Consider the following 22,500-nt stretch of genomic DNA (forward strand, 5'->3'; position numbering starts at 1 on the left):
GGAAAATAAGTCAAAAGGCCCACAGCATTTGTTGATCTGGCTCCGAAAGCTGTAAGTGTAAGGACCTCGTGGCGCAACGGTAGCGCGTCTGACTCCAGATCAGAAGGTTGCGTGTTCAAATCACGTCGGGGTCACTGCTTACCATTTTATTCCCCACTGAGGTCATATATTTCCTTTCGAAAACAAAGTCAAAAGAAAGCAGTCTTGCATTGGCCAGGAATCGAACCCAGGCCTCCCGCGTGGCAGGCGAGAATTCTACCACTGAACCACCAATGCTTCACATGGGTTGTTCACAGGCAGAGCTCTGCCCAAGACAGTGATCAGGTGCACACACTTAAATTGTACACATATGAACAAAGTGTGCGCAGCAGACATGATAACGCCAACGTTTCACATGAAGATGGCAAGAATCAGATGCAGGAGACTATAACTATGAATGTCTTTGCATTTGCTGAGGTCACTGGCTTGGGACTAGAGTTGTGTTTATCAGGGCATGATGGCAGGCTGCTCCCGACAAAAGTGGTTCACAGAATGCACCCGCCAGATCACCAGCACTATTGTTTTTCAGATTATCTCACTGAACTCTCCTCCTGGAAAATCCTTCCCACTGGCTTTCCCAGATTCTGTGTCCTCCCCTAAATGCTGGGGTGAAACGGGCAGAGTTCTGCGCCCTGCGTCCCTTTACGCGTCCCTAACGCGCTCCCAACGCGGCCTACAGCCCTGGTCGGGCACAGCCCTGGTCGGGCTTAGATCACTGGAGCCTTTTGTGACCAAGAACTCCGGAAGCCTAGGGTCAGGCCTGTTGCACAGGCATATTGTGCCTTGCCAATCCGGGATTGTTGTGTTTCAGGGCCTAGCCATCAATACTCCTGGGATTTCTTTCCCTGAGAACCCTCTTGTCCCTGTCCTCCCACAAGCCCCAGCTTTTATGTAAAATAAAGTGTGCACCATGGGCCTTCCCCTATTTGCTCTCTCCCCAATCTCTTTCTCCAAAGCTGAGCTCTGAAGGTAAATGTATCTATCTGAGTGAGGGGCTAGGGAGGGCCTTTCCCAGCAGTCTTACAAGTCAAGAGTTCAGAGAAAGCACCTGCTATGGGAGGGAGACTTTGCTCACAGAGAAGTCAAGTCTAACATAACACATCTGATGGGCAAGGCACACGCCTTACTGGCTGTTAGCACACCTACAGAGGAGCAGGGAGCTATGCTAAGCAGGCAACAGAAAAGTCATGTATGTGTCTCATACACTGGGACCGGTAGTAATACTGGCTCTAAGACCATTAGACAGTAGTCTATTCATCATTACGTCCAACAATAACAAGACACTAAGCAAATGAGAAATGCTGTATGGCATAAAGACGCATTATATAACACAAGCTCCAGGCAGGCACACAATTATCAAGATATATATTGAGTCTCAGGAACTGTGCTACAGTTATTAACCTCTGTGGTGCAAATGGTTAGCGCGTTCGGTTGTTAACAGAAAGGTTGGTGGTTCAAGCCCACCCAGGGAAGTATCCTTTTTGCCGGCATGAAACACTTTAATGAAACACAGATACGTACCTCTGCTCTCTCCTGCTTAAGACCCTTTATCTGAACATTTCAATCCTCTGCGTTCTCTCTGCACCTGCAGTCAATTTCATAATTAGGATAGAAAACAAAAGGCCTAGCCCTGTAATACAACTGTAGGCATATGAGGAGGGGAAAATAAGTCAAAAGGCCATCAGCATTTGTTGATCTGGCTTGAAGGCTGTAAGTGTAAGGACCTTGTGGCGCAACGGTAGCGCGTCTGACTCCAGATCAGAAGGTTGCGTGGTCAAATCACGTCGGGGTCACTGCTTACCATTTTATTCCCCACTGAGTTCATATATTTCCTTTCGAAAACAAAGTCAAAGGAACGCAGCCTTGCATTGGCCGGGAATCGAACCCGGGCCTCCCGCGTGGCAGGCGAGAATTCTACCACTGAACCACCAATGCTTCACATGGGGAGTTCACAGGCATAGCTCTGTCCAAGACAGTGATCAGGTGCACACACTTAAATTGTACACATATGAACAAAGTGTGCGCAGCAGACATGACAACGCCAAAGTTTCACATGATGATGGCTTATATAAGACAAGCTCCAGGCAGGCACATACATATCAAGATATATATTGAGTCTAAGGAAAGATGCTGTAGTCACTCGTCTCTGTAGCGCAATCGGTTAGCGCGTTCGGCTGTTAACCGAAAGGTTGGTGGTTCAAGCCCACCCAGGGACGTATTATTTTGCCTGAATGAAACACTTGAATGGAAAACAGATACATACCTTTGCTCTCTCCTGCTGGACACCCTTTCCCTGAATATTTCAATTCTCTGCGTTCTCTCGGCACCTGCAGTCAATTTCATAATTAGGATAGAAAACAAAAGGTCAAGCTCTGTAATACAACTGTAGGCATATGAGGAGGGGAAAATAAGTCAAAAGGCCCACAGCATTTGTTGATCTGGCTCCGAAAGCTGTAAGTGTAAGGACCTCGTGGCGCAACGGTAGCGCGTCTGACTCCAGATCAGAAGGTTGCGTGTTCAAATCACGTCGGGGTCACTGCTTACCATTTTATTCCCCACTGAGGTCATATATTTCCTTTCGAAAACAAAGTCAAAAGAAAGCAGTCTTGCATTGGCCGGGAATCGAACCCGGGCCTCCCGCGTGGCAGGCGAGAATTCTACCACTGAACCACCAATGCTTCACATGGGTTGTTCACAGGCAGAGCTCTACCCAAGACAGTGATCAGGTGCACACACTTAAATTGTACACATATGAACCAAGTGTGCGCAGCAGACATGATAACGCCAACGTTTCACATGAAGATGGCAAGAATCAGATGCAGGAGACTATAACTATGAATGTCTTTGCATTTGCTGAGGTCACTGGCTTGGGACTAGAGTTGTGTTTATCAGGGCATGATGGCAGGCTGCTCCCGACAAAAGTGGTTCACAGAATGCACCCGCCAGATCACCAGCACTATTGTGTTTCAGATTATCTCACTGAACTCTCCTCCTGGAAAATCCTTCCCACTGGCTTTCCCAGATTCTGTGTCCTCCCCTAAATGCTGGGGTGAAACGGGCAGAGTTCTGCGCCCTGCGTCCCTTTACGCGTCCCTAACGCGCTCCCAACGCGGCCTACAGCCCTGGTCGGGCACAGCCCTGGTCGGGCTTAGATCACTGGAGCCTTTTGTGACCAAGAACTCCGGAAGCCTAGGGTCAGGCCTGTTGCACAGGCATATTGTGCCTTGCCAATCCGGGATTGTTGTGTTTCAGGGCCTAGCCATCAATACTCCTGGGATTTCTTTCCCTGAGAACCCTCTTGTCCCTGTCCTCCCACAAGCCCCAGCTTTTATGTAAAATAAAGTGTGCACCATGGGCCTTCCCCTATTTGCTCTCTCCCCAATCTCTTTCTCCAAAGCTGAGCTCTGAAGGTAAATGTATCTATCTGAGTGAGGGGCTAGGGAGGGCCTTTCCCAGCAGTCTTACAAGTCAAGAGTTCAGAGAAAGCACCTGCTATGGGAGGGAGAATTTGCTCACAGAGAAGTCAAGTCTAACATAACACATCTGATGGGCAAGGCACACGCCTTACTGGCTGGTAGCACACCTACAGAGGAGCAGGGAGCTATGCTAAGCAGGCAACAGAAAAGTCATGTATGTGTCTCATACACTGGGACCGGTAGTAATACTGGCTCTAAGACCATTAGACAGTAGTCTATTCATCATTACGTCCAACAATAACAAGACACTAAGCAAATGAGAAATGCTGTATGGCATAAAGACGCATTATATAACACAAGCTCCAGGCAGGCACACAATTATCAAGATATATATTGAGTCTCAGGAACTGTGCTACAGTTATTAACCTCTGTGGTGCAACTGGTTAGCGCGTTCGGTTGTTAACAGAAAGGTTGGTGGTTCAAGCTCACCCAGGGAAGTATCCTTTTTGCCGGCATGAAACACTTTAATGAAACACAGATACGTACCTCTGCTCTCTCCTGCTTAAGACCCTTTATCTGAACATTTCAATCCTCTGCGTTCTCTCTGCACCTGCAGTCAATTTCATAATTAGGATAGAAAACAAAAGGCCTAGCCCTGTAATACAACTGTAGGCATATGAGGAGGGGAAAATAAGTCAAAAGGCCATCAGCATTTGTTGATCTGGCTTGAAGGCTGTAAGTGTAAGGACCTTGTGGCGCAACGGTAGCGCGTCTGACTCCAGATCAGAAGGTTGCGTGGTCAAATCACGTCGGGGTCACTGCTTACCATTTTATTCCCCACTGAGTTCATATATTTCCTTTCGAAAACAAAGTCAAAGGAACGCAGCCTTGCATTGGCCGGGAATCGAACCCGGGCCTCCCGCGTGGCAGGCGAGAATTCTACCACTGAACCACCAATGCTTCACATGGGGAGTTCACAGGCATAGCTCTGTCCAAGACAGTGATCAGGTGCACACACTTAAATTGTACACATATGAACAAAGTGTGCGCAGCAGACATGACAACGCCAAAGTTTCACATGATGATGGCTTATATAAGACAAGCTCCAGGCAGGCACATACATATCAAGATATATATTGAGTCTAAGGAAAGATGCTGTAGTCACTCGTCTCTGTGGCGCAATCGGTTAGCGCGTTCGGCTGTTAACCGAAAGGTTGGTGGTTCAAGCCCACCCAGGGATGTATTATTTTGCCTGAATGAAACACTTGAATGGAAAACAGATACATACCTTTGCTCTCTCTTGCTGGACACCCTTTCCCTGAATATTTCAATTCTCTGCGTTCTCTCGGCACCTGCAGTCAATTTCATAATTAGGATAGAAAACAAAAGGTCAAGCTTTGTAATACAACTGTAGGCATATGAGGAGGGGAAAATAAGTCAAAAGGCCCACAGCATTTGTTGATCTGGCTCCGAAAGCTGTAAGTGTAAGGACCTCGTGGCGTAACGGTAGCGCGTCTGACTCCAGATCAGAAGGTTGCGTGTTCAAATCACGTCGGGGTCACTGCTTACCATTTTATTCCCAACTGAGGTCATATATTTCCTTTCGAAAACAAAGTCAAAAGAAAGCAGTCTTGCATTGGCTGGGAATCGAACCCGGGCCTCCCGCGTGGCAGGCGAGAATTCTACCACTGAACCACCAATGCTTCACATGGGTCGTTCACAGGCAGAGCTCTGCCCAAGACAGTGATCAGGTGCACACACTTAAATTGTACACATATGAACAAAGTGTGCGCAGCAGACATGATAACGCCAACGTTTCACATGAAGATGGCAAGAATCAGATGCAGGAGACTATAACTATGAATGTCTTTGCATTTGCTGAGGTCACTGGCTTGGGACTAGAGTTGTGTTTATCAGGGCATGATGGCAGGCTGCTCCCGACAAAAGTGGTTCACAGAATGCACCCGCCAGATCACCAGCACTATTGTGTTTCAGATTATCTCACTGAACTCTCCTCCTGGAAAATCCTTCCCACTGGCTTTCCCAGATTCTGTGTCCTCCCCTAAATGCTGGGGTGAAACGGGCAGAGTTCTGCGCCCTGCGTCCCTTTACGCGTCCCTAACGCGCTCCCAACGCGGCCTACAGCCCTGGTCGGGCACAGCCCTGGTCGGGCTTAGATCACTGGAGCCTTTTGTGACCAAGAACTCCGGAAGCCTAGGGTCAGGCCTGTTGCACAGGCATATTGTGCCTTGCCAATCCGGGATTGTTGTGTTTCAGGGCCTAGCCATCAATACTCCTGGGATTTCTTTCCCTGAGAACCCTCTTGTCCCTGTCCTCCCACAAGCCCCAGCTTTTATGTAAAATAAAGTGTGCACCATGGGCCTTCCCCTATTTGCTCTCTCCCCAATCTCTTTCTCCAAAGCTGAGCTCTGAAGGTAAATGTATCTATCTGAGTGAGGGGCTAGGGAGGGCCTTTCCCAGCAGTCTTACAAGTCAAGAGTTCAGAGAAAGCACCTGCTATGGGAGGGAGACTTTGCTCACAGAGAAGTCAAGTCTAACATAACACATCTGATGGGCAAGGCACACGCCTTACTGGCTGGTAGCACACCTACAGAGGAGCAGGGAGCTATGCTAAGCAGGCAACAGAAAAGTCATGTATGTGTCTCATACACTGGGACCGGTAGTAATACTGGCTCTAAGACCATTAGACAGTAGTCTATTCATCATTACGTCCAACAATAACAAGACACTAAGCAAATGAGAAATGCTGTATGGCATAAAGACGCATTATATAACACAAGCTCCAGGCAGGCACACAATTATCAAGATATATATTGAGTCTCAGGAACTGTGCTACAGTTATTAACCTCTGTGGTGCAAATGGTTAGCGCGTTCGGTTGTTAACAGAAAGGTTGGTGGTTCAAGCCCACCCAGGGAAGTATCCTTTTTGCCGGCATGAAACACTTTAATGAAACACAGATAAGTACCTCTGCTCTCTCCTGCTTAAGACCCTTTATCTGAACATTTCAATCCTCTGCGTTCTCTCTGCACCTGCAGTCAATTTCATAATTAGGATAGAAAACAAAAGGCCTAGCCCTGTAATACAACTGTAGGCATATGAGGAGGGGAAAATAAGTCAAAAGGCCATCAGCATTTGTTGATCTGGCTTGAAGGCTGTAAGTGTAAGGACCTTGTGGCGCAACGGTAGCGCGTCTGACTCCAGATCAGAAGGTTGCGTGGTCAAATCACGTCGGGGTCACTGCTTACCATTTTATTCCCCACTGAGTTCATATATTTCCTTTCGAAAACAAAGTCAAAGGAACGCAGCCTTGCATTGGCCGGGAATCGAACCCGGGCCTCCCGCGTGGCAGGCGAGAATTCTACCACTGAACCACCAATGCTTCACATGGGGAGTTCACAGGCATAGCTCTGTCCAAGACAGTGATCAGGTGCACACACTTAAATTGTACACATATGAACAAAGTGTGCGCAGCAGACATGACAACGCCAAAGTTTCACATGATGATGGCTTATATAAGACAAGCTCCAGGCAGGCACATACATATCAAGATATATATTGAGTCTAAGGAAAGATGCTGTAGTCACTCGTCTCTGTAGCGCAATCGGTTAGCGCGTTCGGCTGTTAACCGAAAGGTTGGTGGTTCAAGCCCACCCAGGGACGTATTATTTTGCCTGAATGAAACACTTGAATGGAAAACAGATACATACCTTTGCTCTCTCCTGCTGGACACCCTTTCCCTGAATATTTCAATTCTCTGCGTTCTCTCGGCACCTGCAGTCAATTTCATAATTAGGATAGAAAACAAAAGGTCAAGCTCTGTAATACAACTGTAGGCATATGAGGAGGGGAAAATAAGTCAAAAGGCCCACAGCATTTGTTGATCTGGCTCCGAAAGCTGTAAGTGTAAGGACCTCGTGGCGCAACGGTAGCGCGTCTGACTCCAGATCAGAAGGTTGCGTGTTCAAATCACGTCGGGGTCACTGCTTACCATTTTATTCCCCACTGAGGTCATATATTTCCTTTCGAAAACAAAGTCAAAAGAAAGCAGTCTTGCATTGGCCGGGAATCGAACCCGGGCCTCCCGCGTGGCAGGCGAGAATTCTACCACTGAACCACCAATGCTTCACATGGGTTGTTCACAGGCAGAGCTCTACCCAAGACAGTGATCAGGTGCACACACTTAAATTGTACACATATGAACCAAGTGTGCGCAGCAGACATGATAACGCCAACGTTTCACATGAAGATGGCAAGAATCAGATGCAGGAGACTATAACTATGAATGTCTTTGCATTTGCTGAGGTCACTGGCTTGGGACTAGAGTTGTGTTTATCAGGGCATGATGGCAGGCTGCTCCCGACAAAAGTGGTTCACAGAATGCACCCGCCAGATCACCAGCACTATTGTGTTTCAGATTATCTCACTGAACTCTCCTCCTGGAAAATCCTTCCCACTGGCTTTCCCAGATTCTGTGTCCTCCCCTAAATGCTGGGGTGAAACGGGCAGAGTTCTGCGCCCTGCGTCCCTTTACGCGTCCCTAACGCGCTCCCAACGCGGCCTACAGCCCTGGTCGGGCACAGCCCTGGTCGGGCTTAGATCACTGGAGCCTTTTGTGACCAAGAACTCCGGAAGCCTAGGGTCAGGCCTGTTGCACAGGCATATTGTGCCTTGCCAATCCGGGATTGTTGTGTTTCAGGGCCTAGCCATCAATACTCCTGGGATTTCTTTCCCTGAGAACCCTCTTGTCCCTGTCCTCCCACAAGCCCCAGCTTTTATGTAAAATAAAGTGTGCACCATGGGCCTTCCCCTATTTGCTCTCTCCCCAATCTCTTTCTCCAAAGCTGAGCTCTGAAGGTAAATGTATCTATCTGAGTGAGGGGCTAGGGAGGGCCTTTCCCAGCAGTCTTACAAGTCAAGAGTTCAGAGAAAGCACCTGCTATGGGAGGGAGAATTTGCTCACAGAGAAGTCAAGTCTAACATAACACATCTGATGGGCAAGGCACACGCCTTACTGGCTGGTAGCACACCTACAGAGGAGCAGGGAGCTATGCTAAGCAGGCAACAGAAAAGTCATGTATGTGTCTCATACACTGGGACCGGTAGTAATACTGGCTCTAAGACCATTAGACAGTAGTCTATTCATCATTACGTCCAACAATAACAAGACACTAAGCAAATGAGAAATGCTGTATGGCATAAAGACGCATTATATAACACAAGCTCCAGGCAGGCACACAATTATCAAGATATATATTGAGTCTCAGGAACTGTGCTACAGTTATTAACCTCTGTGGTGCAACTGGTTAGCGCGTTCGGTTGTTAACAGAAAGGTTGGTGGTTCAAGCCCACCCAGGGAAGTATCCTTTTTGCCGGCATGAAACACTTTAATGAAACACAGATACGTACCTCTGCTCTCTCCTGCTTAAGACCCTTTATCTGAACATTTCAATCCTCTGCGTTCTCTCTGCACCTGCAGTCAATTTCATAATTAGGATAGAAAACAAAAGGCCTAGCCCTGTAATACAACTGTAGGCATATGAGGAGGGGAAAATAAGTCAAAAGGCCATCAGCATTTGTTGATCTGGCTTGAAGGCTGTAAGTGTAAGGACCTTGTGGCGCAACGGTAGCGCGTCTGACTCCAGATCAGAAGGTTGCGTGGTCAAATCACGTCGGGGTCACTGCTTACCATTTTATTCCCCACTGAGTTCATATATTTCCTTTCGAAAACAAAGTCAAAGGAACGCAGCCTTGCATTGGCCCTGGAATCGAACCCGGGCCTCCCGCGTGGCAGGCGAGAATTCTACCACTGAACCACCAATGCTTCACATGGGGAGTTCACAGGCATAGCTCTGTCCAAGACAGTGATCAGGTGCACACACTTAAATTGTACACATATGAACAAAGTGTGCGCAGCAGACATGACAACGCCAAAGTTTCACATGATGATGGCTTATATAAGACAAGCTCCAGGCAGGCACATACATATCAAGATATATATTGAGTCTAAGGAAAGATGCTGTAGTCACTCGTCTCTGTGGCGCAATCGGTTAGCGCGTTCGGCTGTTAACCGAAAGGTTGGTGGTTCAAGCCCACCCAGGGATGTATTATTTTGCCTGAATGAAACACTTGAATGGAAAACAGATACATACCTTTGCTCTCTCTTGCTGGACACCCTTTCCCTGAATATTTCAATTCTCTGCGTTCTCTCGGCACCTGCAGTCAATTTCATAATTAGGATAGAAAACAAAAGGTCAAGCTCTGTAATACAACTGTAGGCATATGAGGAGGGGAAAATAAGTCAAAAGGCCCACAGCATTTGTTGATCTGGCTCCGAAAGCTGTAAGTGTAAGGACCTCGTGGCGTAACGGTAGCGCGTCTGACTCCAGATCAGAAGGTTGCGTGTTCAAATCACGTCGGGGTCACTGCTTACCATTTTATTCCCAACTGAGGTCATATATTTCCTTTCGAAAACAAAGTCAAAAGAAAGCAGTCTTGCATTGGCTGGGAATCGAACCCGGGCCTCCCGCGTGGCAGGCGAGAATTCTACCACTGAACCACCAATGCTTCACATGGGTCGTTCACAGGCAGAGCTCTGCCCAAGACAGTGATCAGGTGCACACACTTAAATTGTACACATATGAACAAAGTGTGCGCAGCAGACATGATAACGCCAACGTTTCACATGAAGATGGCAAGAATCAGATGCAGGAGACTATAACTATGAATGTCTTTGCATTTGCTGAGGTCACTGGCTTGGGACTAGAGTTGTGTTTATCAGGGCATGATGGCAGGCTGCTCCCGACAAAAGTGGTTCACAGAATGCACCCGCCAGATCACCAGCACTATTGTGTTTCAGATTATCTCACTGAACTCTCCTCCTGGAAAATCCTTCCCACTGGCTTTCCCAGATTCTGTGTCCTCCCCTAAATGCTGGGGTGAAACGGGCAGAGTTCTGCGCCCTGCGTCCCTTTATGCGTCCCTAACGCGCTCCCAACGCGGCCTACAGCCCTGGTCGGGCACAGCCCTGGTCGGGCTTAGATCACTGGAGCCTTTTGTGACCAAGAACTCCGGAAGCCTAGGGTCAGGCCTGTTGCACAGGCATATTGTGCCTTGCCAATCCGGGATTGTTGTGTTTCAGGGCCTAGCCATCAATACTCCTGGGATTTCTTTCCCTGAGAACCCTCTTGTCCCTGTCCTCCCACAAGCCCCAGCTTTTATGTAAAATAAAGTGTGCACCATGGGCCTTCCCCTATTTGCTCTCTCCCCAATCTCTTTCTCCAAAGCTGAGCTCTGAAGGTAAATGTATCTATCTGAGTGAGGGGCTAGGGAGGGCCTTTCCCAGCAGTCTTACAAGTCAAGAGTTCAGAGAAAGCACCTGCTATGGGAGGGAGACTTTGCTCACAGAGAAGTCAAGTCTAACATAACACATCTGATGGGCAAGGCACACGCCTTACTGGCTGGTAGCACACCTACAGAGGAGCAGGGAGCTATGCTAAGCAGGCAACAGAAAAGTCATGTATGTGTCTCATACACTGGGACCGGTAGTAATACTGGCTCTAAGACCATTAGACAGTAGTCTATTCATCATTACGTCCAACAATAACAAGACACTAAGCAAATGAGAAATGCTGTATGGCATAAAGACGCATTATATAACACAAGCTCCAGGCAGGCACACAATTATCAAGATATATATTGAGTCTCAGGAACTGTGCTACAGTTATTAACCTCTGTGGTGCAAATGGTTAGTGCGTTCGGTTGTTAACAGAAAGGTTGGTGGTTCAAGCCCACCCAGGGAAGTATCCTTTTTGCCGGCATGAAACACAGATACGTACCTCTGCTCTCTCCTGCTTAAGACCCTTTATCTGAACATTTCAATCCTCTGCGTTCTCTCTGCACCTGCAGTCAATTTCATAATTAGGATAGAAAACAAAAGGCCTAGCCCTGTAATACAACTGTAGGCATATGAGGAGGGGAAAATAAGTCAAAAGGCCATCAGCATTTGTTGATCTGGCTTGAAGGCTGTAAGTGTAAGGACCTTGTGGCGCAACGGTAGCACGTCTGACTCCAGATCAGAAGGTTGCGTGGTCAAATCACGTCGGGGTCACTGCTTACCATTTTATTCCCCACTGAGTTCATATATTTCCTTTCGAAAACAAAGTCAAAGGAACGCAGCCTTGCATTGGCCGGGAATCGAACCCGGGCCTCCCGCGTGGCAGGCGAGAATTCTACCACTGAACCACCAATGCTTCACATGGGGAGTTCACAGGCATAGCTCTGTCCAAGACAGTGATCAGGTGCACACACTTAAATTGTACACATATGAACAAAGTGTGCGCAGCAGACATGACAACGCCAAAGTTTCACATGATGATGGCTTATATAAGACAAGCTCCAGGCAGGCACATACATATCAAGATATATATTGAGTCTAAGGAAAGATGCTGTAGTCACTCGTCTCTGTGGCGCAATCGGTTAGCGCGTTAGGCTGTTAACCGAAAGGTTGGTGGTTCAAGCCCACCCAGGGACGTATTATTTTGCCTGAATGAAACACTTGAATGGAAAACAGATACATACCTTTGCTCTCTCTTGCTGGACACCCTTTCCCTGAATATTTCAATTCTCTGCGTTCTCTCGGCACCTGCAGTCAATTTCATAATTAGGATAGAAAACAAAAGGTCAAGCTCTGTAATACAACTGTAGGCATATGAGGAGGGGAAAATAAGTCAAAAGGCCCACAGCATTTGTTGATCTGGCTCCGAAAGCTGTAAGTGTAAGGACCTCGTGGCGTAACGGTAGCGCGTCTGACTCCAGATCAGAAGGTTGCGTGTTCAAATCACGTCGGGGTCACTGCTTACCATTTTATTCCCCACTGAGGTCATATATTTCCTTTCGAAAACAAAGTCAAAAGAAAGCAGTCTTGCATTGGCTGGGAATCAAACCCGGGCCTCCCGCGTGGCAGGCGAGAATTCTACCACTGAACCACCAATGCTTCACATGGGTCGTTCACAGGCAGAGCTCTGCCCAAGACAGTGATCAGGTGCACACACTTAAATTGTACACATATGAACAAAGTGTGCGCAGCAGACATGATAACGCCAACGTTTCACATGAAGATGGCAAGAATCAGATGCAGGAGACTATAACTATGAATGTCTTTGCATTTGCTGAGGTCACTGGCTTGGGACTAGAGTTGTGTTTATCAGGGCATGATGGCAGGCTGCTCCCGACAAAAGTGGTTCACAGAATGCACCCGCCAGATCACCAGCACTATTGTGTTTCAGATTATCTCACTGAACTCTCCTCCTGGAAAATCCTTCCCACTGGCTTTCCCAGATTCTGTGTCCTCCCCTAAATGCTGGGGTGAAACGGGCAGAGTTCTGCGCCCTGCGTCCCTTTACGCGTCCCTAACGCGCTCCCAACGCGGCCTACAGCCCTGGTCGGGCACAGCCCTGGTCGGGCTTAGATCACTGGAGCCTTTTGTGACCAAGAACTCCGGAAGCCTAGGGTCAGGCCTGTTGCACAGGCATATTGTGCCTTTCCAATCCGGGATTGTTGTGTTTCAGGGCCTAGCCATCAATACTCCTGGGATTTCTTTCCCTGAGAACCCTCTTGTCCCTGTCCTCCCACAAGCCCCAGCTTTTATGTAAAATAAAGTGTGCACCATGGGCCTTCCCCTATTTGCTCTCTCCCCAATCTCTTTCTCCAAAGCTGAGCTCTGAAGGTAAATGTATCTATCTGAGTGAGGGGCTAGGGAGGGCCTTTCCCAGCAGTCTTACAAGTCAAGAGTTCAGAGAAAGCACCTGCTATGGGAGGGAGACTTTGCTCACAGAGAAGTCAAGTCTAACATAACACATCTGATGGGCAAGGCACACGCCTTACTGGCTGGTAGCACACCTACAGAGGAGCAGGGAGCTATGCTAAGCAGGCAACAGAAAAGTCATGTATGTGTCTCATACACTGGGACCGGTAGTAATACTGGCTCTAAGACCATTAGACAGTAGTCTATTCATCATTACGTCCAACAATAACAAGACACTAAGCAAATGAGAAATGCTGTATGGCATAAAGACGCATTATATAACACAAGCTCCAGGCAGGCACACAATTATCAAGATATATATTGAGTCTCAGGAACTGTGCTACAGTTATTAACCTCTGTGGTGCAAATGGTTAGCGCGTTCGGTTGTTAACAGAAAGGTTGGTGGTTCAAGCCCACCCAGGGAAGTATCCTTTTTGCCGGCATGAAACACTTTAATGAAACACAGATACGTACCTCTGCTCTCTCCTGCTTAAGACCCTTTATCTGAACATTTCAATCCTCTGCGTTCTCTCTGCACCTGCAGTCAATTTCATAATTAGGATAGAAAACAAAAGGCCTAGCCCTGTAATACAACTGTAGGCATATGAGGAAGGGAAAATAAGTCAAAAGGCCATCAGCATTTGTTGATCTGGCTTGAAGGCTGTAAGTGTAAGGACCTTGTGGCGCAACGGTAGCGCGTCTGACTCCAGATCAGAAGGTTGCGTGGTCAAATCACGTCGGGGTCACTGCTTACCATTTTATTCCCCACTGAGTTCATATATTTCCTTTCGAAAACAAAGTTAAAGGAACGCAGCCTTGCATTGGCCGGGAATCGAACCCGGGCCTCCCGCGTGGCAGGCGAGAATTCTACCACTGAACCACCAATGCTTCACATGGGGAGTTCACAGGCATAGCTCTGTCCAAGACAGTGATCAGGTGCACACACTTAAATTGTACACATATGAACAAAGTGTGCGCAGCAGACATGACAACGCCAAAGTTTCACATGATGATGGCTTATATAAGACAAGCTCCAGGCAGGCACATACATATCAAGATATATATTGAGTCTAAGGAAAGATGCTGTAGTCACTCGTCTCTGTGGCGCAATCGGTTAGCGCGTTCGGCTGTTAACCGAAAGGTTGGTGGTTCAAGCCCACCCAGGGACGTATTATTTTGCCTGAATGAAACACTTGAATGGAAAACAGATACATACCTTTGCTCTCTCTTGCTGGACACCCTTTCCCTGAATATTTCAATTCTCTGCGTTCTCTCGGCACCTGCAGTCAATTTCATAATTAGGATAGAAAACAAAAGGTCAAGCTCTGTAATACAACTGTAGGCATATGAGGAGGGGAAAATAAGTCAAAAGGCCCACAGCATTTGTTGATCTGGCTCCGAAAGCTGTAAGTGTAAGGACCTCGTGGCGCAACGGTAGCGCGTCTGACTCCAGATCAGAAGGTTGCGTGTTCAAATCACGTCGGGGTCACTGCTTACCATTTTATTCCCCACTGAGGTCATATATTTCCTTTCGAAAACAAAGTCAAAAGAAAGCAGTCTTGCATTGGCCGGGAATCGAACCCGGGCCTCCCGCGTGGCAGGCGAGAATTCTACCACTGAACCACCAATGCTTCACATGGGTTGTTCACAGGCAGAGCTCTACCCAAGACAGTGATCAGGTGCACACACTTAAATTGTACACATATGAACCAAGTGTGCGCAGCAGACATGATAACGCCAAAGTTTCACATGAAGATGGCAAGAATCAGATGCAGGAGACTATAACTATGAATGTCTTTGCATTTGCTGAGGTCACTGGCTTGGGACTAGAGTTGTGTTTATCAGGGCATGATGGCAGGCTGCTCCCGACAAAAGTGGTTCACAGAATGCACCCGCCAGATCACCAGCACTATTGTGTTTCAGATTATCTCACTGAACTCTCCTCCTGGAAAATCCTTCCCACTGGCTTTCCCAGATTCTGTGTCCTCCCCTAAATGCTGGGGTGAAACGGGCAGAGTTCTGCGCCCTGCGTCCCTTTACGCGTCCCTAACGCGCTCCCAACGCGGCCTACAGCCCTGGTCGGGCACAGCCCTGGTCGGGCTTAGATCACTGGAGCCTTTTGTGACCAAGAACTCCGGAAGCCTAGGGTCAGGCCTGTTGCACAGGCATATTGTGCCTTGCCAATCCGGGATTGTTGTGTTTCAGGGCCTAGCCATCAATACTCCTGGGATTTCTTTCCCTGAGAACCCTCTTGTCCCTGTCCTCCCACAAGCCCCAGCTTTTATGTAAAATAAAGTGTGCACCATGGGCCTTCCCCTATTTGCTCTCTCCCCAATCTCTTTCTCCAAAGCTGAGCTCTGAAGGTAAATGTATCTATCTGAGTGAGGGGCTAGGGAGGGCCTTTCCCAGCAGTCTTACAAGTCAAGAGTTCAGAGAAAGCACCTGCTATGGGAGGGAGACTTTGCTCACAGAGAAGTCAAGTCTAACATAACACATCTGATGGGCAAGGCACACGCCTTACTGGCTGGTAGCACACCTACAGAGGAGCAGGGAGCTATGCTAAGCAGGCAACAGAAAAGTCATGTATGTGTCTCATACACTGGGACCGGTAGTAATACTGGCTCTAAGACCATTAGACAGTAGTCTATTCATCATTACGTCCAACAATAACAAGACACTAAGCAAATGAGAAATGATGTATGGCATAAAGACGCATTATATAACACAAGCTCCAGGCAGGCACACAATTATCAAGATATATATTGAGTCTCAGGAACTGTGCTACAGTTATTAACCTCTGTGGTGCAAATGGTTAGCGCGTTCGGTTGTTAACAGAAAGGTTGGTGGTTCAAGCCCACCCAGGGAAGTATCCTTTTTGCCGGCATGAAACACTTTAATGAAACACAGATACGTACCTCTGCTCTCTCCTGCTTAAGACCCTTTATCTGAACATTTCAATCCTCTGCGTTCTCTCTGCACCTGCAGTCAATTTCATAATTAGGATAGAAAACAAAAGGCCTAGCCCTGTAATACAACTGTAGGCATATGAGGAGGGGAAAATAAGTCAAAAGGCCATCAGCATTTGTTGATCTGGCTTGAAGGCTGTAAGTGTAAGGACCTTGTGGCGCAACGGTAGCGCGTCTGACTCCAGATCAGAAGGTTGCGTGGTCAAATCACGTCGGGGTCACTGCTTACCATTTTATTCCCCACTGAGTTCATATATTTCCTTTCGAAAACAAAGTCAAAGGAACGCAGCCTTGCATTGGCCGGGAATCGAACCCGGGCCTCCCGCGTGGCAGGCGAGAATTCTACCACTGAACCACCAATGCTTCACATGGGGAGTTCACAGGCATAGCTCTGTCCAAGACAGTGATCAGGTGCACACACTTAAATTGTACACATATGAACAAAGTGTGCGCAGCAGACATGACAACGCCAAAGTTTCACATGATGATGGCTTATATAAGACAAGCTCCAGGCAGGCACATACATATCAAGATATATATTGAGTCTAAGGAAAGATGCTGTAGTCACTCGTCTCTGTGGCGCAATCGGTTAGCGCGTTCGGCTGTTAACCGAAAGGTTGGTGGTTCAAGCCCACCCAGGGACGTATTATTTTGCCTGAATGAAACACTTGAATGGAAAACAGATACATACCTTTGCTCTCTCTTGCTGGACACCCTTTCCCTGAATATTTCAATTCTCTGCGTTCTCTCGGCACCTGCAGTCAATTTCATAATTAGGATAGAAAACAAAAGGTCAAGCTCTGTAATACAACTGTAGGCATATGAGGAGGGGAAAATAAGTCAAAAGGCCCACAGCATTTGTTGATCTGGCTCCGAAAGCTGTAAGTGTAAGGACCTCGTGGCGTAACGGTAGCGCGTCTGACTCCAGATCAGAAGGTTGCGTGTTCAAATCACGTCGGGGTCACTGCTTACCATTTTATTCCCCACTGAGGTCATATATTTCCTTTCGAAAACAAAGTCAAAAGAAAGCAGTCTTGCATTGGCTGGGAATCGAACCCGGGCCTCCCGCGTGGCAGGCGAGAATTCTACCACTGAACCACCAATGCTTCACATGGGTCGTTCACAGGCAGAGCTCTGCCCAAGACAGTGATCAGGTGCACACACTTAAATTGTACACATATGAACAAAGTGTGCGCAGCAGACATGATAACGCCAACGTTTCACATGAAGATGGCAAGAATCAGATGCAGGAGACTATAACTATGAATGTCTTTGCATTTGCTGAGGTCACTGGCTTGGGACTAGAGTTGTGTTTATCAGGGCATGATGGCAGGCTGCTCCCGACAAAAGTGGTTCACAGAATGCACCCGCCAGATCACCAGCACTATTGTGTTTCAGATTATCTCACTGAACTCTCCTCCTGGAAAATCCTTCCCACTGGCTTTCCCAGATTCTGTGTCCTCCCCTAAATGCTGGGGTGAAACGGGCAGAGTTCTGCGCCCTGCGTCCCTTTACGCGTCCCTAACGCGCTCCCAACGCGCTCCCAACGCGGCCTACAGCCCTGGTCGGGCACAGCCCTGGTCGGGCTTAGATCACTGGAGCCTTTTGTGACCAAGAACTCCGGAAGCCTAGGGTCAGGCCTGTTGCACAGGCATATTGTGCCTTGCCAATCCGGGATTGTTGTGTTTCAGGGCCTAGCCATCAATACTCCTGGGATTTCTTTCCCTGAGAACCCTCTTGTCCCTGTCCTCCCACAAGCCCCAGCTTTTATGTAAAATAAAGTGTGCACCATGGGCCTTCCCCTATTTGCTCTCTCCCCAATCTCTTTCTCCAAAGCTGAGCTCTGAAGGTAAATGTATCTATCTGAGTGAGGGGCTAGGGAGGGCCTTTCCCAGCAGTCTTACAAGTCAAGAGTTCAGAGAAAGCACCTGCTATGGGAGGGAGACTTTGCTCACAGAGAAGTCAAGTCTAACATAACACATCTGATGGGCAAGGCACACGCCTTACTGGCTGGTAGCACACCTACAGAGGAGCAGGGAGCTATGCTAAGCAGGCAACAGAAAAGTCATGTATGTGTCTCATACACTGGGACCGGTAGTAATACTGGCTCTAAGACCATTAGACAGTAGTCTATTCATCATTACGTCCAACAATAACAAGACACTAAGCAAATGAGAAATGCTGTATGGCATAAAGACGCATTATATAACACAAGCTCCAGGCAGGCACACAATTATCAAGATATATATTGAGTCTCAGGAACTGTGCTACAGTTATTAACCTCTGTGGTGCAAATGGTTAGCGCGTTCGGTTGTTAACAGAAAGGTTGGTGGTTCAAGCCCACCCAGGGAAGTATCCTTTTTGCCGGCATGAAACACTTTAATGAAACACAGATACGTACCTCTGCTCTCTCCTGCTTAAGACCCTTTATCTGAACATTTCAATCCTCTGCGTTCTCTCTGCACCTGCAGTCAATTTCATAATTAGGATAGAAAACAAAAGGCCTAGCCCTGTAATACAACTGTAGGCATATGAGGAGGGGAAAATAAGTCAAAAGGCCATCAGCATTTGTTGATCTGGCTTGAAGGCTGTAAGTGTAAGGACCTTGTGGCGCAACGGTAGCGCGTCTGACTCCAGATCAGAAGGTTGCGTGGTCAAATCACATCGGGGTCACTGCTTACCATTTTATTCCCCACTGAGTTCATATATTTCCTTTCGAAAACAAAGTCAAAGGAACGCAGCCTTGCATTGCCCGGGAATCGAACCCGGGCCTCCCGCATGGCAGGCGAGAATCCTACCACTGAACCACCAATGCTTCACATGGGGAGTTCACAGGCATAGCTCTGTCCAAGACAGTGATCAGGTGCACACACTTAAATTGTACACATATGAACAAAGTGTGCGCAGCAGACATGACAACGCCAAAGTTTCACATGATGATGGCTTATATAAGACAAGCTCCAGGCAGGCACATACATATCAAGATATATATTGAGTCTAAGGAAAGATGCTGTAGTCACTCGTCTCTGTGGCGCAATCGGTTAGCGCGTTCGGCTGTTAACCGAAAGGTTGGTGGTTCAAGCCCACCCAGGGACGTATTATTTTGCCTGAATGAAACACTTGAATGGAAAACAGATACATACCTTTGCTCTCTCTTGCTGGACACCCTTTCCCTGAATATTTCAATTCTCTGCGTTCTCTCGGCACCTGCAGTCAATTTCATAATTAGGATAGAAAACAAAAGGTCAAGCTCTGTAATACAACTGTAGGCATATGAGGAGGGGAAAATAAGTCAAAAGGCCCACAGCATTTGTTGATCTGGCTCCGAAAGCTGTAAGTGTAAGGACCTCGTGGCGTAACGGTAGCGCGTCTGACTCCAGATCAGAAGGTTGCGTGTTCAAATCACGTCGGGGTCACTGCTTACCATTTTATTCCCCACTGAGGTCATATATTTCCTTTCGAAAACAAAGTCAAAAGAAAGCAGTCTTGCATTGGCTGGGAATCGAACCCGGGCCTCCCGCGTGGCAGGCGAGAATTCTACCACTGAACCACCAATGCTTCACATGGGTCGTTCACAGGCAGAGCTCTGCCCAAGACAGTGATCAGGTGCACACACTTAAATTGTACACATATGAACAAAGTGTGCGCAGCAGACATGATAACGCCAACGTTTCACATGAAGATGGCAAGAATCAGATGCAGGAGACTATAACTATGAATGTCTTTGCATTTGCTGAGGTCACTGGCTTGGGACTAGAGTTGTGTTTATCAGGGCATGATGGCAGGCTGCTCCCGACAAAAGTGGTTCACAGAATGCACCCGCCAGATCACCAGCACTATTGTGTTTCAGATTATCTCACTGAACTCTCCTCCTGGAAAATCCTTCCCACTGGCTTTCCCAGATTCTGTGTCCTCCCCTAAATGCTGGGGTGAAACGGGCAGAGTTCTGCGCCCTGCGTCCCTTTACGCGTCCCTAACGCGCTCCCAACGCGGCCTACAGCCCTGGTCGGGCACAGCCCTGGTCGGGCTTAGATCACTGGAGCCTTTTGTGACCAAGAACTCCGGAAGCCTAGGGTCAGGCCTGTTGCACAGGCATATTGTGCCTTGCCAATCCGGGATTGTTGTGTTTCAGGGCCTAGCCATCAATACTCCTGGGATTTCTTTCCCTGAGAACCCTCTTGTCCCTGTCCTCCCACAAGCCCCAGCTTTTATGTAAAATAAAGTGTGCACCATGGGCCTTCCCCTATTTGCTCTCTCCCCAATCTCTTTCTCCAAAGCTGAGCTCTGAAGGTAAATGTATCTATCTGAGTGAGGGGCTAGGGAGGGCCTTTCCCAGCAGTCTTACAAGTCAAGAGTTCAGAGAAAGCACCTGCTATGGGAGGGAGACTTTGCTCACAGAGAAGTCAAGTCTAACATAACACATCTGATGGGCAAGGCACACGCCTTACTGGCTGGTAGCACACCTACAGAGGAGCAGGGAGCTATGCTAAGCAGGCAACAGAAAAGTCATGTATGTGTCTCATACACTGGGACCGGTAGTAATACTGGCTCTAAGACCATTAGACAGTAGTCTATTCATCATTACGTCCAACAATAACAAGACACTAAGCAAATGAGAAATGCTGTATGGCATAAAGACGCATTATATAACACAAGCTCCAGGCAGGCACACACTTATCAAGATATATATTGAGTCTCAGGAACTGTGCTACAGTTATTAACCTCTGTGGTGCAAATGGTTAGCGCGTTCGGTTGTTAACAGAAAGGTTGGTGGTTCAAGCCCACCCAGGGAAGTATCCTTTTTGCCTGCATGAAACACTTTAATGAAACACAGATACGTACCTCTGCTCTCTCCTGCTTAAGACCCTTTATCTGAACATTTCAATCCTCTGCGTTCTCTCTGCACCTGCAGTCAATTTCATAATTAGGATAGAAAACAAAAGGCCTAGCCCTGTAATACAACTGTAGGCATATGAGGAGGGGAAAATAAGTCAAAAGGCCATCAGCATTTGTTGATCTGGCTTGAAGGCTGTAAGTGTAAGGACCTTGTGGCGCAACGGTAGCGCGTCTGACTCCAGATCAGAAGGTTGCGTGGTCAAATCACGTCGGGGTCACTGCTTACCATTTTATTCCCCACTGAGTTCATATATTTCCTTTCGAAAACAAAGTCAAAGGAACGCAGCCTTGCATTGGCCGGGAATCGAACTCGGGCCTCCCGCGTGGCAGGCGAGAATTCTACCACTGAACCACCAATGCTTCACATGGGGAGTTAACAGGCATAGCTCTGTCCAAGACAGTGATCAGGTGCGCACACTTAAATTGTACACATATGAACAAAGTGTGCGCAGCAGACATGACAACGCCAAAGTTTCACATGATGATGGCTTATATAAGACAAGCTCCAGGCAGGCACATACATATCAAGATATATATTGAGTCTAAGGAAAGATGCTGTAGTCACTCGTCTCTGTGGCGCAATCGGTTAGCGCGTATGGCTGTTAACCGAAAGGTTGGTGGTTCAAGCCCACCCAGGGACGTATCCTTTTTGCCGGCATGAAACACTTTAATGAAACACAGATACGTACCTCTGCTCTCTCCTGCTTAAGACCCTTTATCTGAACATTTCAATCCTCTGCGTTCTCTCTGCACCTGCAGTCAATTTCATAATTAGGATAGAAAACAAAAGGCCTAGCCCTGTAATACAACTGTAGGCATATGAGGAGGGGAAAATAAGTCAAAAGGCCATCAGCATTTGTTGATCTGGCTTGAAGGCTGTAAGTGTAAGGACCTTGTGGCGCAACGGTAGCGCGTCTGACTCCAGATCAGAAGGTTGCGTGGTCAAATCATGTCGGGGTCACTGCTTACCATTTTATTCCCCACTGAGTTCATATATTTCCTTTCGAAAACAAAGTCAAAGGAACGCAGCCTTGCATTGGCCGGGAATCGAACCCGGGCCTCCCGCGTGGCAGGCGAGAATTCTACCACTGAACCACCAATGCTTCACATGGGGAGTTCACAGGCATAGCTCTGTCCAAGACAGTGATCAGGTGCACACACTTAAATTGTACACACATGAACAAAGTGTGCGCAGCAGACATGACAACGCCAAAGTTTCACATGATGATGGCTTATATAAGACAAGCTCCAGGCAGGCACATACATATTAAGATATATATTGAGTCTAAGGAAAGATGCTGTAGTCACTCGTCTCTGTGGCGCAATCGGTTAGCGCGTTCGGCTGTTAACCGAAAGGTT

General features: G+C 47.7%; 29 non-coding genes across 29 annotated transcripts in view; 19 read left to right on the forward strand and 10 right to left on the reverse strand.

The window, feature by feature from the left end:
* Nucleotides 1–62: 62 nt before the first annotated feature.
* On the forward strand, nt 63–134 carry TRNAW-CCA (transfer RNA tryptophan (anticodon CCA)). Its single transcript has one exon. It is a non-coding gene; the product is annotated as a tRNA-Trp (tRNA).
* A 1,769-nt stretch (nt 135–1,903) lies between these two features.
* TRNAG-GCC (transfer RNA glycine (anticodon GCC)) lies at nt 1,904–1,974 on the reverse strand. The gene has a single exon. It is a non-coding gene; the product is annotated as a tRNA-Gly (tRNA).
* Nucleotides 1,975–2,181: 207 nt separating this feature from the next.
* TRNAN-GUU (transfer RNA asparagine (anticodon GUU)) lies at nt 2,182–2,255 on the forward strand. The gene has a single exon. It is a non-coding gene; the product is annotated as a tRNA-Asn (tRNA).
* A 248-nt stretch (nt 2,256–2,503) lies between these two features.
* TRNAW-CCA (transfer RNA tryptophan (anticodon CCA)) lies at nt 2,504–2,575 on the forward strand. Its single transcript has one exon. It is a non-coding gene; the product is annotated as a tRNA-Trp (tRNA).
* A 71-nt stretch (nt 2,576–2,646) lies between these two features.
* On the reverse strand, nt 2,647–2,717 carry TRNAG-GCC (transfer RNA glycine (anticodon GCC)). The gene has a single exon. It is a non-coding gene; the product is annotated as a tRNA-Gly (tRNA).
* Nucleotides 2,718–4,344: 1,627 nt separating this feature from the next.
* Nucleotides 4,345–4,415, reverse strand: TRNAG-GCC (transfer RNA glycine (anticodon GCC)). The gene has a single exon. It is a non-coding gene; the product is annotated as a tRNA-Gly (tRNA).
* A 207-nt stretch (nt 4,416–4,622) lies between these two features.
* Nucleotides 4,623–4,696, forward strand: TRNAN-GUU (transfer RNA asparagine (anticodon GUU)). Its single transcript has one exon. It is a non-coding gene; the product is annotated as a tRNA-Asn (tRNA).
* A 248-nt stretch (nt 4,697–4,944) lies between these two features.
* TRNAW-CCA (transfer RNA tryptophan (anticodon CCA)) lies at nt 4,945–5,016 on the forward strand. The gene has a single exon. It is a non-coding gene; the product is annotated as a tRNA-Trp (tRNA).
* Nucleotides 5,017–6,785: 1,769 nt separating this feature from the next.
* TRNAG-GCC (transfer RNA glycine (anticodon GCC)) lies at nt 6,786–6,856 on the reverse strand. The gene has a single exon. It is a non-coding gene; the product is annotated as a tRNA-Gly (tRNA).
* A 207-nt stretch (nt 6,857–7,063) lies between these two features.
* On the forward strand, nt 7,064–7,137 carry TRNAN-GUU (transfer RNA asparagine (anticodon GUU)). Its single transcript has one exon. It is a non-coding gene; the product is annotated as a tRNA-Asn (tRNA).
* A 248-nt stretch (nt 7,138–7,385) lies between these two features.
* On the forward strand, nt 7,386–7,457 carry TRNAW-CCA (transfer RNA tryptophan (anticodon CCA)). Its single transcript has one exon. It is a non-coding gene; the product is annotated as a tRNA-Trp (tRNA).
* A 71-nt stretch (nt 7,458–7,528) lies between these two features.
* TRNAG-GCC (transfer RNA glycine (anticodon GCC)) lies at nt 7,529–7,599 on the reverse strand. The gene has a single exon. It is a non-coding gene; the product is annotated as a tRNA-Gly (tRNA).
* A 1,906-nt stretch (nt 7,600–9,505) lies between these two features.
* Nucleotides 9,506–9,579, forward strand: TRNAN-GUU (transfer RNA asparagine (anticodon GUU)). The gene has a single exon. It is a non-coding gene; the product is annotated as a tRNA-Asn (tRNA).
* A 248-nt stretch (nt 9,580–9,827) lies between these two features.
* Nucleotides 9,828–9,899, forward strand: TRNAW-CCA (transfer RNA tryptophan (anticodon CCA)). Its single transcript has one exon. It is a non-coding gene; the product is annotated as a tRNA-Trp (tRNA).
* Nucleotides 9,900–11,655: 1,756 nt separating this feature from the next.
* TRNAG-GCC (transfer RNA glycine (anticodon GCC)) lies at nt 11,656–11,726 on the reverse strand. Its single transcript has one exon. It is a non-coding gene; the product is annotated as a tRNA-Gly (tRNA).
* Nucleotides 11,727–11,933: 207 nt separating this feature from the next.
* Nucleotides 11,934–12,007, forward strand: TRNAN-GUU (transfer RNA asparagine (anticodon GUU)). The gene has a single exon. It is a non-coding gene; the product is annotated as a tRNA-Asn (tRNA).
* Nucleotides 12,008–12,255: 248 nt separating this feature from the next.
* TRNAW-CCA (transfer RNA tryptophan (anticodon CCA)) lies at nt 12,256–12,327 on the forward strand. The gene has a single exon. It is a non-coding gene; the product is annotated as a tRNA-Trp (tRNA).
* A 1,769-nt stretch (nt 12,328–14,096) lies between these two features.
* Nucleotides 14,097–14,167, reverse strand: TRNAG-GCC (transfer RNA glycine (anticodon GCC)). The gene has a single exon. It is a non-coding gene; the product is annotated as a tRNA-Gly (tRNA).
* A 207-nt stretch (nt 14,168–14,374) lies between these two features.
* Nucleotides 14,375–14,448, forward strand: TRNAN-GUU (transfer RNA asparagine (anticodon GUU)). The gene has a single exon. It is a non-coding gene; the product is annotated as a tRNA-Asn (tRNA).
* A 248-nt stretch (nt 14,449–14,696) lies between these two features.
* On the forward strand, nt 14,697–14,768 carry TRNAW-CCA (transfer RNA tryptophan (anticodon CCA)). The gene has a single exon. It is a non-coding gene; the product is annotated as a tRNA-Trp (tRNA).
* Nucleotides 14,769–14,839: 71 nt separating this feature from the next.
* TRNAG-GCC (transfer RNA glycine (anticodon GCC)) lies at nt 14,840–14,910 on the reverse strand. Its single transcript has one exon. It is a non-coding gene; the product is annotated as a tRNA-Gly (tRNA).
* Nucleotides 14,911–16,537: 1,627 nt separating this feature from the next.
* TRNAG-GCC (transfer RNA glycine (anticodon GCC)) lies at nt 16,538–16,608 on the reverse strand. The gene has a single exon. It is a non-coding gene; the product is annotated as a tRNA-Gly (tRNA).
* Nucleotides 16,609–16,815: 207 nt separating this feature from the next.
* TRNAN-GUU (transfer RNA asparagine (anticodon GUU)) lies at nt 16,816–16,889 on the forward strand. The gene has a single exon. It is a non-coding gene; the product is annotated as a tRNA-Asn (tRNA).
* A 248-nt stretch (nt 16,890–17,137) lies between these two features.
* Nucleotides 17,138–17,209, forward strand: TRNAW-CCA (transfer RNA tryptophan (anticodon CCA)). The gene has a single exon. It is a non-coding gene; the product is annotated as a tRNA-Trp (tRNA).
* A 2,058-nt stretch (nt 17,210–19,267) lies between these two features.
* TRNAN-GUU (transfer RNA asparagine (anticodon GUU)) lies at nt 19,268–19,341 on the forward strand. Its single transcript has one exon. It is a non-coding gene; the product is annotated as a tRNA-Asn (tRNA).
* Nucleotides 19,342–19,589: 248 nt separating this feature from the next.
* TRNAW-CCA (transfer RNA tryptophan (anticodon CCA)) lies at nt 19,590–19,661 on the forward strand. Its single transcript has one exon. It is a non-coding gene; the product is annotated as a tRNA-Trp (tRNA).
* Nucleotides 19,662–21,708: 2,047 nt separating this feature from the next.
* TRNAN-GUU (transfer RNA asparagine (anticodon GUU)) lies at nt 21,709–21,782 on the forward strand. The gene has a single exon. It is a non-coding gene; the product is annotated as a tRNA-Asn (tRNA).
* Nucleotides 21,783–22,173: 391 nt separating this feature from the next.
* On the reverse strand, nt 22,174–22,244 carry TRNAG-GCC (transfer RNA glycine (anticodon GCC)). Its single transcript has one exon. It is a non-coding gene; the product is annotated as a tRNA-Gly (tRNA).
* Nucleotides 22,245–22,451: 207 nt separating this feature from the next.
* TRNAN-GUU (transfer RNA asparagine (anticodon GUU)) overlaps nt 22,452–22,500 on the forward strand; it is a 74-nt gene continuing 25 nt past the window's right edge. The window contains exon 1 of the tRNA in view: nt 22,452–22,500. This exon is cut by the window's right edge and continues 25 nt beyond it. This is a non-coding gene — a tRNA (tRNA-Asn).

This window comes from Lissotriton helveticus, chromosome 1_2, assembly GCF_964261635.1.
Source record: "Lissotriton helveticus chromosome 1_2, aLisHel1.1, whole genome shotgun sequence".
NCBI classification, from domain to species: domain Eukaryota; kingdom Metazoa; phylum Chordata; class Amphibia; order Caudata; family Salamandridae; genus Lissotriton; species Lissotriton helveticus.